Source organism: Phyllostomus hastatus, unplaced genomic scaffold (genome assembly GCF_019186645.2).
Source record: "Phyllostomus hastatus isolate PE091 unplaced genomic scaffold, TTU_PhHast_1.1 phas_scaffold_78, whole genome shotgun sequence".
NCBI classification, from domain to species: Eukaryota; Metazoa; Chordata; class Mammalia; order Chiroptera; family Phyllostomidae; genus Phyllostomus; species Phyllostomus hastatus.
The window spans coordinates 56,788,292-56,804,910 of NW_025334041.1; positions in this window are offsets into that span (position 1 = coordinate 56,788,292).

Consider the following 16,619-nt stretch of genomic DNA (forward strand, 5'->3'; position numbering starts at 1 on the left):
TGTTTATACATTGCTGACTTTAATATTCTCTTTTTTTTAACATTTGCCCTTTTAATTATGATGTGTCTCGGAGTGGGCCTCTTTGGGTTCATCTTGATTAGGGCTCTCTGTGCTTCCTGAAATTGCATGACATTTTCCATCATCAAGTTAGGGAACATTTCTGTCATTTTTTCTTCAAACAGAGTTTCTTTCCCTTGCTCATTTTCTTTTCCTTTTGATATTCCTAAGATGTGAATCTTTTTAGATTTCATGTTGTCTTCATGCTTCCTTATTATCCTCATTCTTTTTGTGTCTTTTTTAATTTTGTTGCTCTGACTGGATGTTTTTTCCTCCCTCATCTTCCAGCTTGCTATTTTGGTCCTATCTTCATCTAGCCTGCTTTTAGTTCCTTCAAGTGTATTCATTTCTAATATTGTATTCTTCATTTCCTCATGGTTCTTACTCACAGTTTCTGTGTCATTTTAATGCTGCTTTAATTCCCCCCAAGTTCCTTGTACCTCCCATAAAATTTCTTGTAGTCCTTACTGAGTTCTTTGAGCATCCTTATAACCATTATTTTGAATTTTATGTCTAATGGATTGCTTGTCTCAAATTAATTTAGCTCTTATTATAGGACTTCATCTTTTTCCTTTGATTGGGAGTTGCTTCCTTCTTTCCTAATTTTCCATGACTCTTTTTGTTTGTTTCTGTATATAAGATTTCTCTGCCTTGAGTTCCTGTCTTCATGGGGTGGACTTCTGTGGAGGGAGGCCTGTGGGACTCAGTGGTGCAGTCTCCTTGATTACCTCACCTGGATGCTCTAGGGATGCCCTTCATTCAGTTTATGTGGGCTTTTGTTGTACTTGAGCTTTGATTATTGATGGCTCAATCATTGTTTGGTTCTCCCCTTTGATTGGCTGATTGAGAGTCACAACCCTAACCATGTTTTGTATGCTGTTGTACAGGTGTTGGCTGAACAGAGCAAAACTACCCAGTACACCAAATCCATACCAGCAATAATGTCCCTCACCTCATCAGCAATATGAACAGAAACGGAGCAAAGTCTAATAAAGCTGGAAAGATATTAAGAATATTATAAGATAAGAAAAATTATAGGATGACTATAAGAGAGAACATAATTTTGAGAGGTAAGAGAGAGGAGAAATAATAAGAGGAAGAAACAGAAACAAGATGAAGAAAGGGAAAAAATAGAATTTCCAATATAAGTAAAAAGGGTAAAGACCATGGTAAAATGAAGTAAGAAAATGGAAGAGTACAATATATAGTTAGGTTTTTTTCCTTTTTAAATATATTTTATTGATTATGCTATTACAGTTATACCATTTTTTCCATTTATGCCCCTCACTCTGCACACCCACTCTCCAGTATTCACCCAAAACTTAGTTTATATCCATGGGTTGTACAAAAATGTCCTTTGGCTTCTCCATTTCCCATACTATTCTTAACACCCCTGTCTATTTTGTACCCGCCATTTATGCTTCTTTAGATTCCCTCCCTGTACCTTTCCCTTCTTCTGCCCCCACCTCCTCCATGTTGATAATCATCTGTCATCTCCATTTCTGTGTTTCTGTTCCTGTTCTAGTTATTTGCTTAGTTTGGTTTTGGTGTTGTTTTTGTTTTGGGGTTCAGTTGTTGATAGTTTTGAGTTTGTTGTCATTTTACTGCTCATAGTTTTGATCAGCTTCTTTTTTTTAAATAAATCCCCTTAACATTTCATATAATAAGGGCTTGGTGATGATGAATCCCCCCGCCTTTAAGTCTCTTGAATAAGGTCTTGTCCTTTTATTTTATTTTATGCCTTTTTAGTTTTTTCAATGTATTTTATTGGTTATGCTACTACAGTTGTCCTATTTTCCCCCTTTATTTCCCTCCGCCCTGCACACCCCTTCCCACCCACATTCTCCTGCCTTTAGTTCATGTCATGGGTTGTACATATAAGTTCTTTGGCTTCTACATTTCCTATACTATTCCTAATGCCTCCCCCATCTATTTTCTACCTACTGTTTATGCTACTTATTCTCTGTACCTTTTACATATCTCTCCCCTTTCTACTTCACCACTGATAACCCTCCATGTGATCTCCATTTCTGTGATTCCATTCCTGTTCTAGTTGTTTGCTTCATTTTTTTGTTTGTCTTTTTGTTGTTGTTTTTGTTGTTGTTGTTGTTTAGGTTTGGTTGTTAATAGCTGTGAGTTTGCTGTCATTTCACTGTTCATATTCTTGATCTTCTTTTTCTTAAATGAGTCCCTTTAACATTTCATGTAATAAGGGCTTGGTGATGATGAACTCCTTTAACTTGACCTTATCTGGGAAGCACTTTATCTGCCCTTCCATTCTAAATGATAGCTTTGCTAGACAGAGTAATCTTAAATGCAGGTCCTTGCTTTTCATGACTTTGAATACTTGTTTCTAGTCCCTTTTTGCCTTTAAGATTTCTTTTGAGAAATCTGCTGATAGTCTAATGGGAACTCCTTTGGAGGTAACTCTCTCCATTCCTCTAGCTGCTTTTAAGATTCTCTCCTTTATTTTAATATTGGGTAATGTAATTACGATGTGCCTTGGTGTGCTCTTCCTTGGGTCCCTCTTCTTTGGGACTTCTTTGGAAGCTTCCTGGACTTTCTGGAAGTATGTTTCCTTGGTCAGATTGGGGAAGTTCTTCTTCACTATTTGTTCAAATAAGTTTTCAATTTCTTGGTCTTCCTCTTGTCCTTGTGGTACCCTTATGATTCAGATATTAGAAAGTTTAAAGAAGTCCTGGAGGTTCCTAAGGCTCTCCTATTTTTTTTTGAATTCTTGTTTCTTCATTCTGTTCTGGTTGAATGTTTCTTTCTTCATTCTGGTCTACACCATTGATTTGAGTCCCAGTTTCCTTTCCATCACTATTGGTGCTCTGTAGATTTTTCTTTATTTCACATAATGCAACCTTCATTGCTGTCTGGGTCTTTTTTAATGCTGTTGAAGTACCCAGTGAGTTCCTGGAGCATCCTAATAACCAGAGTTTTTAACCGTGTATCTGATACATTGGCTATCTCTTTGTTGCTTAGTTGTATTTTTTCTGGTGCTTTGAACTATTCTTACATTTGGGCCATTTTTCTTTTTTTTTTTTTTTTGTCTCAGTGTGCCTGTTTCATAGTAAGGAATGGAGCCTTAGGTGTTAACCAGGGTGGGGCAACCCACATCACTGCCTTTTGACACTGTTTGTTGGGGAGGGGTCCAAGAGGGAATAGTGCTGCTTTCTCTGCTCTCTGCCAGTTTTCAGTCACTTCCCTAACTACCCATAATCAAACTGGTCCCTTCTGGTGCTGATCCCTAGATGGGTGGGTTTGTGTACACTCTAGGACCCTGAAGGTCTCTCTAACAAACTCTCCTGTGAGACTTGGAGTGTTTCCCACTGCCTCACTCCACCACAAGTGTTTTCAGTCAGAGGCTTTGAGGCTTTATTTCCCTACTCTGGAACCCTAGGTTGTGCAGTCTGTCTCACTCCCTAGTTGTTTCTCCTGGTTTATCTGCATGTGAATGTGGGACCACTAGCTCAGCTAGCCACTGCTCTGCTGTGAGTCCTCTCCACTCAGTTGCCTGTCTCTGCCCCTCCTACTGGTCTGGATGAATATTTCTTCTTTAGTTCTTTGGTTGTTGGACTTCCATACAGTTTTATTTTCAGTCAGTTCTGGTTGTTTTTTGTTTTTAAATTTGTTGTTGTCCTTCTTTTGTTTGTGTGAGGAAGCACAGTGTGTCTACTTACACCTCCATCTTGGCTGGAAGACTACCATATGTAATTTAAAATAAAATTTATGAAAATTGAACCAATAGGAACAAAATTAAAGAAAAAACACAACAGGGTCAATAATGACAGATGAGCAAAGTTTAATAAAGGTGGAAAGGGAATAAGAATATTATCAGAAATAGGAAAGAAAATAGAAGACATCTACAGTAAAGAAAACTGATTTTGAGAGAATAGAGGTGGGAGAAATAATAAGAGTGAGGGACAGAGTCTTGGTTAAGAGATCAATAAAATTAAAATTCCAAACTGAAATAAGCAAGGGCCAGAGACAATAAGTAGTAAGACAAGGGGAGAATAACATGATATTTGAAATTTTAAAAAAGTGAAAAAATAGGAACAAATTTGAAGAAAAAGAGCAAAAACCACAATATCTGTGCCAAACAAGCAACAATTAATAAAGGAGAAAATAAAATAAGAATATTATAGAAAAGGGAAAAAAGAATATGAGATGACTAAACAAAGGAAAAATGACTTTGAGAAGACAGAGTGAGGAGAAATAACAGTAAGGAATAGGAACAAGGCATAGAAGGGGGAAATATAATTTAAAACAAAAATAATAATAAAGGGTAGGAAAAAGGAAAATGAAGTAAGAAAAGTGAAGGGTACAAACTGAGATTTGAAATAAAAATAAAATAAAAATATAAAAATAGAAATAGAAATAATAAAAATAAAAGACAGGTCCTGGCTGGTGTAGCTCAGTGGACTGAGCATGTACCTGGAAACCAAAGGGCTGCTGTTTCAATTCCCAGTCAGGGCACCTGCCTAGGTTGCGGGCCAGGTCCACAGTAAGGGACACCCAAAAGGCAACCACACACTGATGTTTCTCTACCTCTCTCCTTCCCTTCCCTTCTCTCTGAAAATAAATAAATAAAATATTTATAAAAAGTAAAATAAAATAAAAATAAAAGTCAAAATAGTGAATTATTTGGAATACAATTGAAGAAAAAGAAATTTTGAAAGTCTATACAAGAGTAAAAATAATGCTAATTGTGAAGGAGAGCAAGGTGGAATTCATCTCAGCAGAGTTTGTTGTTTGTCTTCTATTGTCTTCTGGATATGCCTCTGGCTTTTTTATCAGCTCAGGGTCCTAGAGTGGGTCATCCAACTTCTGGCAGCACTTCATGTATCACCTTCTCCTGCCTCTAGATTGGGTTTTTATTGTGATCTGTAGGTGGACCCCTGGGTCTCCCCTGGGATGCGCTGTCAGTCTTTTGTGAAAAGTGTGTCTGTATTCTCCCTCCCCCTGAGCCACCTTTCTTGGTCTGTCTGAGGTTTTTCTAATGTATAGTTTCTGATGAACTAGTTGTTCATTTCAAGGGAGAGGCAAATCTGTGTAAGAACGTTAACTCTTTCCTACTTGGTGCTGATGACAACTCCATGCATAAGCTGAGCTGGGCAGTGCCCTGATTCCCTTTTGCTGCACTGATTTCTGATCTCTCTGCCTTGCTGGTCTCAATGTTATAGGGCCCTAGAAAGCTATATATTTTGTCTCCCTGAGAGAAGTACAAAATGGGTCATTTTGGCATTTATCTTCCTGTCTTTCCTCTGTGCATATGCATTCTGAAGGGGATTCTTGAGCTCATCCTGCTTTTATATATATATATAATTTCAGAGCTTCTCCTTTGGATGCAGTTCTTGCTAACCGGCAGGAGGTTGGGGATGGGTACATCGTTCTCTTCCCAGAGTGTTGAATTCTGCTGGGGCAAAGGGGTTCTGCCTAGTTATAAATAATCTCAGGCACTCAACACCTTTTTGTCCAGTTCCCATCCTACTGCCTTTGCAGCTCCTGATTTTTTGAGGAAATAGAGTCCATCTCTCTCTGGCACTCTCCCGATTGATGTTTGGCATTATGGATGTGCTTCTCCCTCTGAGTGTGTAGCCTAGATCTCCCTGGCTTCATTTATCCTCCCAAGTCACTCCAAGCCAGGGTCCAGGGGTTCCCTGCCCTGGGAGTGGAGGGAGCTGCAAAGCTGCACTTTCTGACTAGTCTCTCCATTGCTGTACATACCATACATGAGGTATTTCCCCTTCAATCTATAAAATCTCCTTACTGCCTATTGTGAAGCACGTTCTATGCTCCTTGGCTTCCAATCTTCATATTAGCTAAGATTTTATTGATTGTTCAGGTTGGTGGAAGATCAACTGAAATTCCAAGTTGGGAGCAAGAGCAAGTGGGATCAGCTTCAACCTACTTGGCCACCATCTCCCTAAAATCTCTAGACTGTTTTTTTTCACAATCTGAATTTCATTCCTCGGATCTCAGACCTCCTAAATGATTTTTTAAAAATTTGTGTACCTGAAGATTCTTTCTGTACTGTCAAGTTCTATAGGTTTGACAAATTTATAGAGTCGAGTATCAACTGTTGTGTCATACAGAATAGTTTCCCATTCTAAAAATATTCCTTGTGCTTTACTTATTCAACCTTTTCCTCTACCTAAGCTTCCACTACTATCTGTTTAGTCTGTCTATAGTTTTTTAAGAATGTCACATAAATGGAATCCTACAGGATGCAGCCTTGTTAGAATGAATTTTTTTCACTTAGTAGTATGAATTTAAGATCTACTCATGTATTTGTGTAAATTAATATAAAAATAAAATATTTTTATTGATAAATAGTATTCTATTGTATGAATGCACTACAGTTTATTTCCCATTCACTTATTGAAGAATATTTTTGTTTCCTTCCATTTTTGGGAAATTATAAATAAAGCTTGTATAAACATTTTTGTGCAGTTTTTTGTCAGTATGTATCAAATGTTTGTGTGTTTTAAAATTGATATGACACATTTGCTTTGATAGCATTTGTATGTGAGTTTGTGAAATTTTATTTTATGTTCAACCTAGCATCTTGATACAGAAGCCCCTGAGAATTAGGCCAGCATTCAGATCTTGAAATCTTAAAAGAGTTCCATGATCCACAACTAATTGGAACTACAGTGACAGAGAATAAACAGATTATATTGGGAAAGTTACGTGCAGGGATTGAAGTTGCCATGTTGCCACTAATTTAAGCATGGTCATTTTGAGCAAACAGATCTGTATGCAGATAAGGCAGCGGTTTAGTGGGAGAATTATGATGAGAAACACGGCAAAGAGAGAATGAAGTAGAGGAGGTATCTTTGTCTCAGTTATGCTTAGCTTTCCAGTTTTCATTTTATTTCCTGTGGTGTTCTGGTATCCTTTCTGTTTGATTCAATGAGATTCCTTTTTACTTATTTAGTAATCTCTCTTTTTACTTGAGATAGCTTGTGTTCTTTGCAGCCAAAATATAAAGCAAAACAAAACCTTGAGAAGAATAATTATGTTGGTTGTGTTTTTGAGAGAGAGAGAGAAAGAGAGAGATTGAGACACTGAGATTTACTAAACTGGCAAATCCTCAAATCATTACCAGTAGCTGCTTGTGATTAGAGTTACCCCACCAGGTTCCCAGGACAAGCTCAGGAGATACCTCCAGGAACTCCAGGAACACTCAATAAAAAATGAGAACACTGGCATTGGATGTCTCTGTGATATTTTATCCTGTTATCTAGATCAGGCTATTTTTGTACCTCAAGAAGCTGATTCATATACCTGTTATGCTTTCCTTCCTCTGACCCCAAATTAGTTCTGTTAAAACTTCTAAGGACAGGGAATACTTTTCCAAGAACTCTTAACATAAAGCTATATAAGATCAACAGGAGTGAGCAACAAAAGCCACCTAAAGGAGTCAAAAGGAAAAAAGAAATATTTTCCTACTACAGTAATCTCCAACCCCTGAACACATCCTACTCTTTTTCTATTTTATGTTATCATTTTATTTTCTCTTGTGGAATAACTAACACAAAGTAGGCTAATCTTAAGGGTACAGATTGGTGAATTTTTACATATGTATACACTAATGTTATTACCACCCAGAAGATTTAAAAAATCATCATCACCCCAGAAAGTTCCCTGAACTTCACATAAATGGAATCCCAATTATATAAGATACTGATATTACACCTATATTGTTACATATATCAGTAGCTTGTTATAATTTTGTTGGCTGTGTAGTATTCTACTATATGAACTACCACAATGTATTTACCCATTCTTTTGTAGTTGTGTACATTTGAGTATTATGAATAAAGTCATTCTGAGTAATAATATACCAGTTTTTGTATGCATGTGCAATAATTTCTTCTGTATTATTAGTGGGATTTTGGGGATATAAGGTAAGTGTATATTTAGTTTATTGTCAAACAGTTTTCCAAAGTGGTTATACCAGTTTACACTCTACCATTGATGAATGAATGTTTCAATTGATTCACAACTTTGCCGATATCAGTACTATAAGTCTCTTTAATTTTAAACATTTAATTTTAAACAGTTGTGTAGTGGTATCCTTTCTCTTTCCATCTTGATCCATATTATGACTGTTCCTTTTCAGACTTAGTTCTTCAGAAAATAGCTGGTTTGGCAAATGGCACTCTCCTATAATTAATAAGTGGGTTCCTGAAATAGGTATTGGAGAGCTGTGATGAATTAATGACTTACCAGCTCAAAATGAAAACCTTTGGAATACATGAAAAATAATTATTGTCCTGAGATTAAAATATGCCACTGACAAATTGTGAGAGGCCATGATGTGATCTGTTTTCTCCTTTCATATGTTAAATCACAATCAGCTCTAAATTCATGAGATCTTGAGTTAATAGACACTTCAGTGATATAGTCTATACAGTAGGAATTGAATCACTAATAAATGACTAAAGAATGACCCCTGACATTGTCAGGACACATTGAAAAAATATAACATAACTACCTCTTGATGTTCCATATTAACTCTTGTTATTAGAGCAAATTTTCTCAATTGAACCCAATGAAGCTGGATTATTATACTCAGAGGTAAGTGGAATGAAATCAAATAAAATTAATGAACTTAATGCAGTTTTAATAATTGTTTTTAAAAATATATTAAATAATCATGGCATTTTCTTCAAATTCTGTGTGATATTTCCATTGTGTAATTCTTATGTGTGTCATTTTGAGGTGTAACACTAGGTACAAATGAGGCAATATTCTATAGACCTTCAATGTTCCTGAGAGCTCAAACTAAAGACTTTTCACAAATAAGGATATTTGTTATTGGGAGGTATATAATTTTTAAATGTTTTAGAATCACCTTTCATGGGGCTTTTTGCTCATATTCTCTCAATGTTATTAAGCCATATTTTAACTTTGGTGGTAGAACTTTTTTGGAGGATTCACATCATGACATAAAATTAGGATTATTCCACAAAATTAATGATATACATAATAAAGAGTAGAGAAAGGCAAATTGAGATGGCTATTTGGGTTCCTTCTGAAAATAATACTCACATATATGGCCAGAAAAATATTTAAATCTATGCTTCAGGAAAATTTAAATTATTACATTTCCAGAAATATTTTTTAAATGAAATAATGAACACTATCTCAAGTGACTTCTGCCAGGCTCAGAAACAAAGACCTTGAGACACCCAAACAAGAATATTTTGACCTCTTTCTTCCCATAACAGATCCATTACCTTGGCAATGATTTACACCTTCACAGACATAGCATAGTTCATCTTCTGATCACTAAACCACCCCCATTCATAGGAGGTACTCTATTTAACAATCTAACAAAATTTCTATTGCATGAGGTTTGATACATTTTTCTCTATAGTTATGATCTGAAATTATTCCACCACAAGGCTGAGGCAACCCCTACATCACTTACATATTTATTATGAATATGGTATATATCAACTTCTCCAGTTTTCCCTGTCCTAAATATCACTGAGAGAGCTTGATAAAGACTCATTTTCCTCCTTTGACTAATAAAACCAAGTTCTCCTGCAATGGAAGTGGGGCATACATGACTCTGACAAGCAACCCAGATAATGGTTATACTGCACTAAATTTCAGAAACACCTGTAGAGTGGAAGGACTGTGATTTTTTTCTACAGGTTTTACATATAGTGCATTTAATCCTAGATCATCCACAATTAAAAAAAGTTCTCTACCTATTATCTTTCTATTTGTTCTTTCATCTGTCAGTGTATCCATCCATCCATCTCTTCATTCATGCATTGATTGTTTACTTAATGTTTTAATTATTTAACCATAATTTTATTGAACAGCTGTAAAAAACTTGACAATGGATTTGTCAAGGTGAATATGGAGGAATTAGCCTTTTTGAGCCTCATTCTCTTTATTTATAAAAAAATAAAATGAAAATGTTTAACTTCCAGCTTTGTTATAATGGCAAAATAAGAAAACATGGGTAAATGAAGGTAAGGCCTCAACAAATATTACTTATTTCACCCCTTTCACTAAAGGACAGTAAAACTTTATGAGAGTACTTCAAATATTGGTCCACATTTACTATTTAGTGTTATAAATTTATTAACTGCTTCTCACAAATTTTGATATGCTGTATTTTAGTTTTGTCTGCTTCCAATATTTTCAAATTTTTCTTAGTTTTCTTTTTGACCCACAGATTATTTAGAAGTGTTGTCTTTCAATATATTTGAAGATTTTTATTTTTATGTTATTGATTTCTAGTTTAAATCTTTTAAAATAAGATAATATACTTTATCTGATTTTAACTCTTTTAAATTAGTTGGGATTTCTTTATGACTTAATGTGTCATCTCTCTTGGCAATTGTTACATATGCACATATATATATTATATATATATTTAAAAATTATATATATATAATTTCCTAGAATTGCTACATAAACTCCAATAAATTCAGTTGGTGAGGGTTGTTTTTGTATGTTCTGTATCCTTTTTGCTTTTCTACCTACTAGTATTGTCAATTATTGGAAGAAGAGTTTTAAAATCTTCAATAATAAATGTAGACATTTCTGTTTTTGTTTTTAATTCTTTCAGATTTTCATTTGATTTTTGACTCTGTTGTTAGGTACATACATGTTTTGGATTTGAAGTTTTGTTGGCAAAATGACACTTCAACAATGTTTAAGGTCTCTATTCCTGGTAATTTTATTTGGTATCTAATCTAATTTGTCTGATATTAATATAGCTACTCCAGTTTTCTTTTGGTTAGTGTTTTCAGAGTATACCTTTATCCATTCCTTAACTTTTAACTTATCTATTCTCTATATAATTATATGTGAAATGAGTTTCTTGTAAAGAACATATATATATTCATTCTAACAAACTCTTTTAAGTGGCATATTTTGATGACATATTAATATAATTATGATGCTTAGATCTGTCTTCTGTTTTAGTATTACTTCTGTTGTACTTAATTGTTTTGTTCTTTAAATACTTAAAAATACTATTACAAATCCATCTAGATTGAACATTATTTTATAAGAAATAGCTTTCAAATGTTGTATAAGTAATACATAATTTTTATTTGTTTTCAAAATATTTTCTTTGTCTTCAATTTTTATTTATTTTATGATAATATATCTGGGCATAATTTTTATATGTGCGTGGTTTATACTGTCTGGTGTTTATTCAGCTTCTTGAATCTTTGTGTTTATGTCAACAAATTTGATAACTTTTTAGTCATCATTTATTTATATTATTTCCTCACTGTGCTTTCTCTTCTCTCCTGGAACTCCAATGCCACAAATGTTAGGCTTTTTGGTATTTTCCCACATCTGCCTGGGGCTCTCTTCATCCTTTTTCCAATATTTCTTTTTCTCTGTGCTGTTCAGATTGAATTGTTTCTGTTGGTCTGTCTTCAAGATTACTAATATTTCCTCTGTTATCTCCATTCTCTCCAGTCAGTTTATTTTGATTATTGTATTTTTCAGTTAATATTTCCCTTGGTTCTTCTTTATATATTTTATTTCTTTGCTGAGACATTTTATCTTTCCATTTATTGCTTCTTTCAGCATTTTTATAATAGCTGATTTTGTGTCCTAGTCACATAATATCTACAATGTGTCCTTTCAGTGTTAGTGTCTGTTTTTTCTTTGTTTTTGTTTTTTTTTTACACTGTGAGTTGATATTTTCTTGATTATTTTTATGAAGAGTAATTTTGTATTGTATCCTCCACATTTTGAGCATTAAGAGACTCCAGGCTTCAACTGATCTTATGGAAAATGGTGGGTGTTTTTTTTTCAGAATACCAAATTTGTTTTGTTTGAGTTGAAAGTTATGACCAGTCCTCTGTGGATTGTGGTTTTAATGTCAGCTCTGTGCTAAGTATGTGGCACTCATTGATTATTCTGGGGTCTGTGTTCTGGGCTATCACTTAATGGAGTTCTCAAAGTATTTGGTATACTGTTTAATATCAGATCCACACATGTATAATTCTGGAGTGATTATAGGAGTTCATCAAAAACTTTATGGCATCACATTCCTAATGTCCTCCCTCTCCACTATCTTCCTGGTCTTTTCTCATTCTATGGGACTCCCTCTTTTGGTATTTCAGCCAAAAACCTGAGATTTTTAGTTTCATTACTCTAAAATATACTCCCTATAATTATATGCATGCCCAGTATCAAGTAGTAGGAGGACACACAGAGAGTAATAGAAATAAATTTGCCAGACCTGTTTGGAACCTTAACTAGTGTTACCAAAAAGAAAGGTTTCTCTCCTTTAGACATGTAAGGTTCCTGGGCTTCTGCCGCCATTGCTATCACTCCCACTATTGCCATGGGATTGCTTGGAGACTGGGAGGTGATAAAATAAATAACATATTGAGAAAAAACAGGGACTCTCCCCCCCACACACATTTTCATGTTTTAGAAGTTTCCTTTCCACTGCTCAAAGCAGAAACAGTGGGCTTATCTAAGACCTTTTTCTTTCTGTGCCGTGGTACTGACCACTCCTGTACTCACTTCCAAGTTTTGAGCTATTTTGAGGTCAGCATGAAAGATACTAAAGAAAATAAAAAGATGTTGGATTCACTGTTATCCACAATTTATAGCTGCATTCATTGTGAAAAACAGTGAACATTGTGCCTATTCCACTTTATCCTGAAGAAATCCCTGCTCTATTTTGTTACCCTCCCTGTTTCTCTACGGGCTTTGGGAAGGCAGGTCATCAATCAGCAATCTGGCAGCAACGCACCCCAACCCTTCCTCTGATTGCAAGGGGCTTGGCAGCACCAACCTTATTGTTAGGCAGAAGTGGTGGTAACTTATGACTTTATTTTTTATCATTCTCAAATATTTTGTTTAAATGAGTCCATTGTGAACCTAATATACATGGGTCATATTTTATGAAAATATTGTAAATCTTTTTGCTTCAATTGTTTATGAAGTTTATTTCAATTGTTGAAAAGTCATTCACCTATGTTGATACAAAATGTTAGAGCATATTACACATAATATATGACACATTATTCTTTAACTTGTATATTTATTTTTATTTTAGATTTAAATTCATTACCAAGTGTGTTAAATCTCATCACTGGTTTTTGAAATTGTCCCTGTTGATCTCTCTGGTATATTAAATGTCCTCTAGTAGATTGTTCAACAAAGGCTGATGGTTGAAGATTTACTAAGTCCTTGCATATTTAAAATTGTTTATTTTGATATATAGAATATACCTAACTGGATATAAAATTTTTGACCCACACTTTATTTCTTTAAACTTATTTTAATGCATAATTTAATATCCTATTTGTATATATTTTTATGAGAAAGGGGCTTTGAGATTTTTTTATTTAAGTGTAATGATTTTAGGACAATATAACTAGAAACTGATCTCTGTGGGCTAATTTTCCCTGGTACATTGTAAATTCTATCAATATATTGGCATATGTTTTCTTTTATTTACATAATATTATCTTGGGTGATACTTCTCATTTTATTATTTGTTTTCATTCTTTAGAGTTGGGAATTATACATAAGTTAGATCCTCTTTCTCTGTCTTCTACTCCAGACACTTTACCTATGAACCTCTTTATTATTCCTATCTTATGATTATCTCTTGATATGTTTCACTTTTGTTTCAATGTTCCTTATTAAATATTTATTGAAATATATTTGGGGGCACCATGTAATTTCTTTATTATTAATTATTGTTTTGCATTTTGTATTATATCTTTAATGAATTAATCATATTTTATTTCCTTTTTAATGCTTTCTGTGACCCTATTTCCTTGATTTTTAAATTTCTGATTCAAGGTGAGATTTTGTTTTTTGTGTATTACTACATGCTTATTGGAGAGTATTTAATTCAGTGTTAAGTGCTTGTTATTGTTTTCTTCTGTTTTATTGTTAATTTTAAATTGTTTTTAAAAATAGCACCAAAAATATACATTTATAAATATATAAATTTAACAAAGGATTTATAAGAACTGCACACAGAAAACTATAAAACATTCCTGAAGGAAAATAAATAAGACATATGGTAAATAATAGAGTGACATACCATGTTCTTGTATTAGGAAAGGTTCACAAGCTGACAAGGTTTAATTTTTATTCCTATTTTATTTTATTCTCAGGTTTGATACTAATTTTCAATTTTCTTTTTGTACTAGCTTTATATAGATGAATATTGCTTATGTCTCTGCATTTTGAGTTCAAGTCTTTTGGTATTGAATGATTTATAAGATTACTAGTTGAAGTATTATGACTTATATTTAAGTCCTTTATCCATTTTGAGTTTATTTTGGTGTGTGGTATAAGCTGGTGGTTCAGTTTCATTGTTTTTTGTATGTATTAGTCCATTTCTCCTAACACTATTTATTGAAGAGACTGTTTTTACCCTATTGTATACTCATGTCCCTTTTGCCAAATATTAATGGACTATAGAAACATGGATTCATTTCTGGGTTCCCTATTCTATTCCATTTATCTGTGTGTCCATTTTTATATCAATACCAGATTTTCTTGATTGCAATGGCCTTGAAGTGATCCCTCCTGTGTTGTTCTTCTTTTTTAAGGATTGCTGAGGATATATGGGGTCTTTTTTGGTTCCATATAAATTTTTGCAACCTTTTAAGCATATTAATTAAGACAAAGAAAGAGAGGACCCAAATAAACATAATCAGAAATGAAAGAGGAGAGATTACAAGTGACACCATAGAGACACCAACTATTGTAAGAAATTACTATGAAGAACTATATGCCAAGAAATTTGAAAACCTAAGTAAAATGGACAAATTTCTAGAAAAATATAATCTTCCAAAACTGAATTAAGAAAAAAACACAAAGCCTGAACAAACCAGTAACAGCTGATGAAATTGAAGAAGTAATAAAAGAACTTTCAACACACAAAAGTCCTGGATCAGATGGTTTTGCAGGAGAATTCTACAAAGCATTTAAGGAAGAGCTAACCCCTATCCTTCACAGACTGTTCCAAAAAATCCAAGAAGATGGAATACTCCTAAACTCTTTTTCTGAGGCCACCATCATCCTAATCCCAAAACCAGATAAAGACAAAACAAGGAAAGAAAACTTCAGGCTAATATCCTTTGTTGAGGATATTAGCATCTGATAAACACAGATGCTAATATCCTCAACAAAATATAGACTGACTGCATCCAGCAATACACTAAAAAGATCATATACCATGACCAAGTGGGATTCATTCCAAGGATGCAAGGATAGTACAATATTCACAAATCAATAAGTGTAATACATCACATAAACAAAATCAAAGACAAAAGTCACATGATCATATCAATAAATGCAGAAAAAGCATTTGATAAGGTCCGGCAATCATTTATGATAAAAACACTCAACAAAGTGGGAATAGAGGGAGCATTCCTCAACATAATAAAGACCATATATGAGAGACCTAGAGCCAACATCATACTCAATGGGCAAAAACTAAAAACTCCCAATAAGATCAGGAACAAGACAAAGTTGTCCATTTGCACCATTCCTATTCAACATAGTATTGGAAGTCCTAACGACAGCAATCAGACAAGAAGAAGAAATAAAAGTTATCCAATTTGGAAAGGAGGAAACAAAACCATTATTTTTTTGCAGATCATAATAGTGTGCATAGAAATTCCTATAGATTCCACCAAAAAACTACTTGACCTAATAAATGAATTTGGCAAAAGAGCAAGCTACAAAGTCAATATTCAGATATTAAAGGCATTTTTGTATACCAACAATGAAATATCAGAAACAGAAATCAGGAAAAAAATCCTACTTGATATAGCAACAAGAAAAATAAATTTTTGTAATGTTTGTCCTATCTGTGAAATATTTCATTTTTATTTGAATAGGGATTGCATTGAATCTATAAGTTGCTTTGGGAAATATGTGCATTTTGATGATGTTAATTATTCTAGTTCATGAACATGGTATTTGTTTGTGTCTTCCTTAAATTCTTTCTTCAGTGTTGTGTAGTTTTCTCACTATGGGTCTCTTACCTCCTTGGTCAGATTTATTACTAGGTACTTTTATTTTTCTTATTATATCAAATGAGATTTTTTCCTGATTTCTGTTTCTAATATTTTCTTGTTGGCCTACTAAAATGTCTTTGATTTCTGAATATTGACTTTGTATCCTGCTGTTTTACCAGATTCACTTGTTAGGTTGAGCAGGGTTTTTTTGGTGAAGTCTGTAGGGTTTTTTTCTGTACACTGTCATGTCATCTGCAAACTATGACAGTTTTAATTTCTTCTCTATAATTTGAATGGCTTTTATTTATTTATCTTGTCTAATTAAGGTGCTCCAGAAACATCCCTTGTATGAGTTATGTGAACCCTTCTGTGGTTGACTCTTGATTGTTGTTTGCTAACCCATGGGTGTGGTCCACCTTCCAGGCTGGGTAAATGTGAAGATGTACCCTACCCCCAGTATATAAGCTGGTATGTGCTGGGGCTGACATCAGGAAGCAGAACTTGCTTCAAAATGTTCTGGTTCTTGCTGAGATCTCCCTTTGGAAGTTCTGCTTCTGG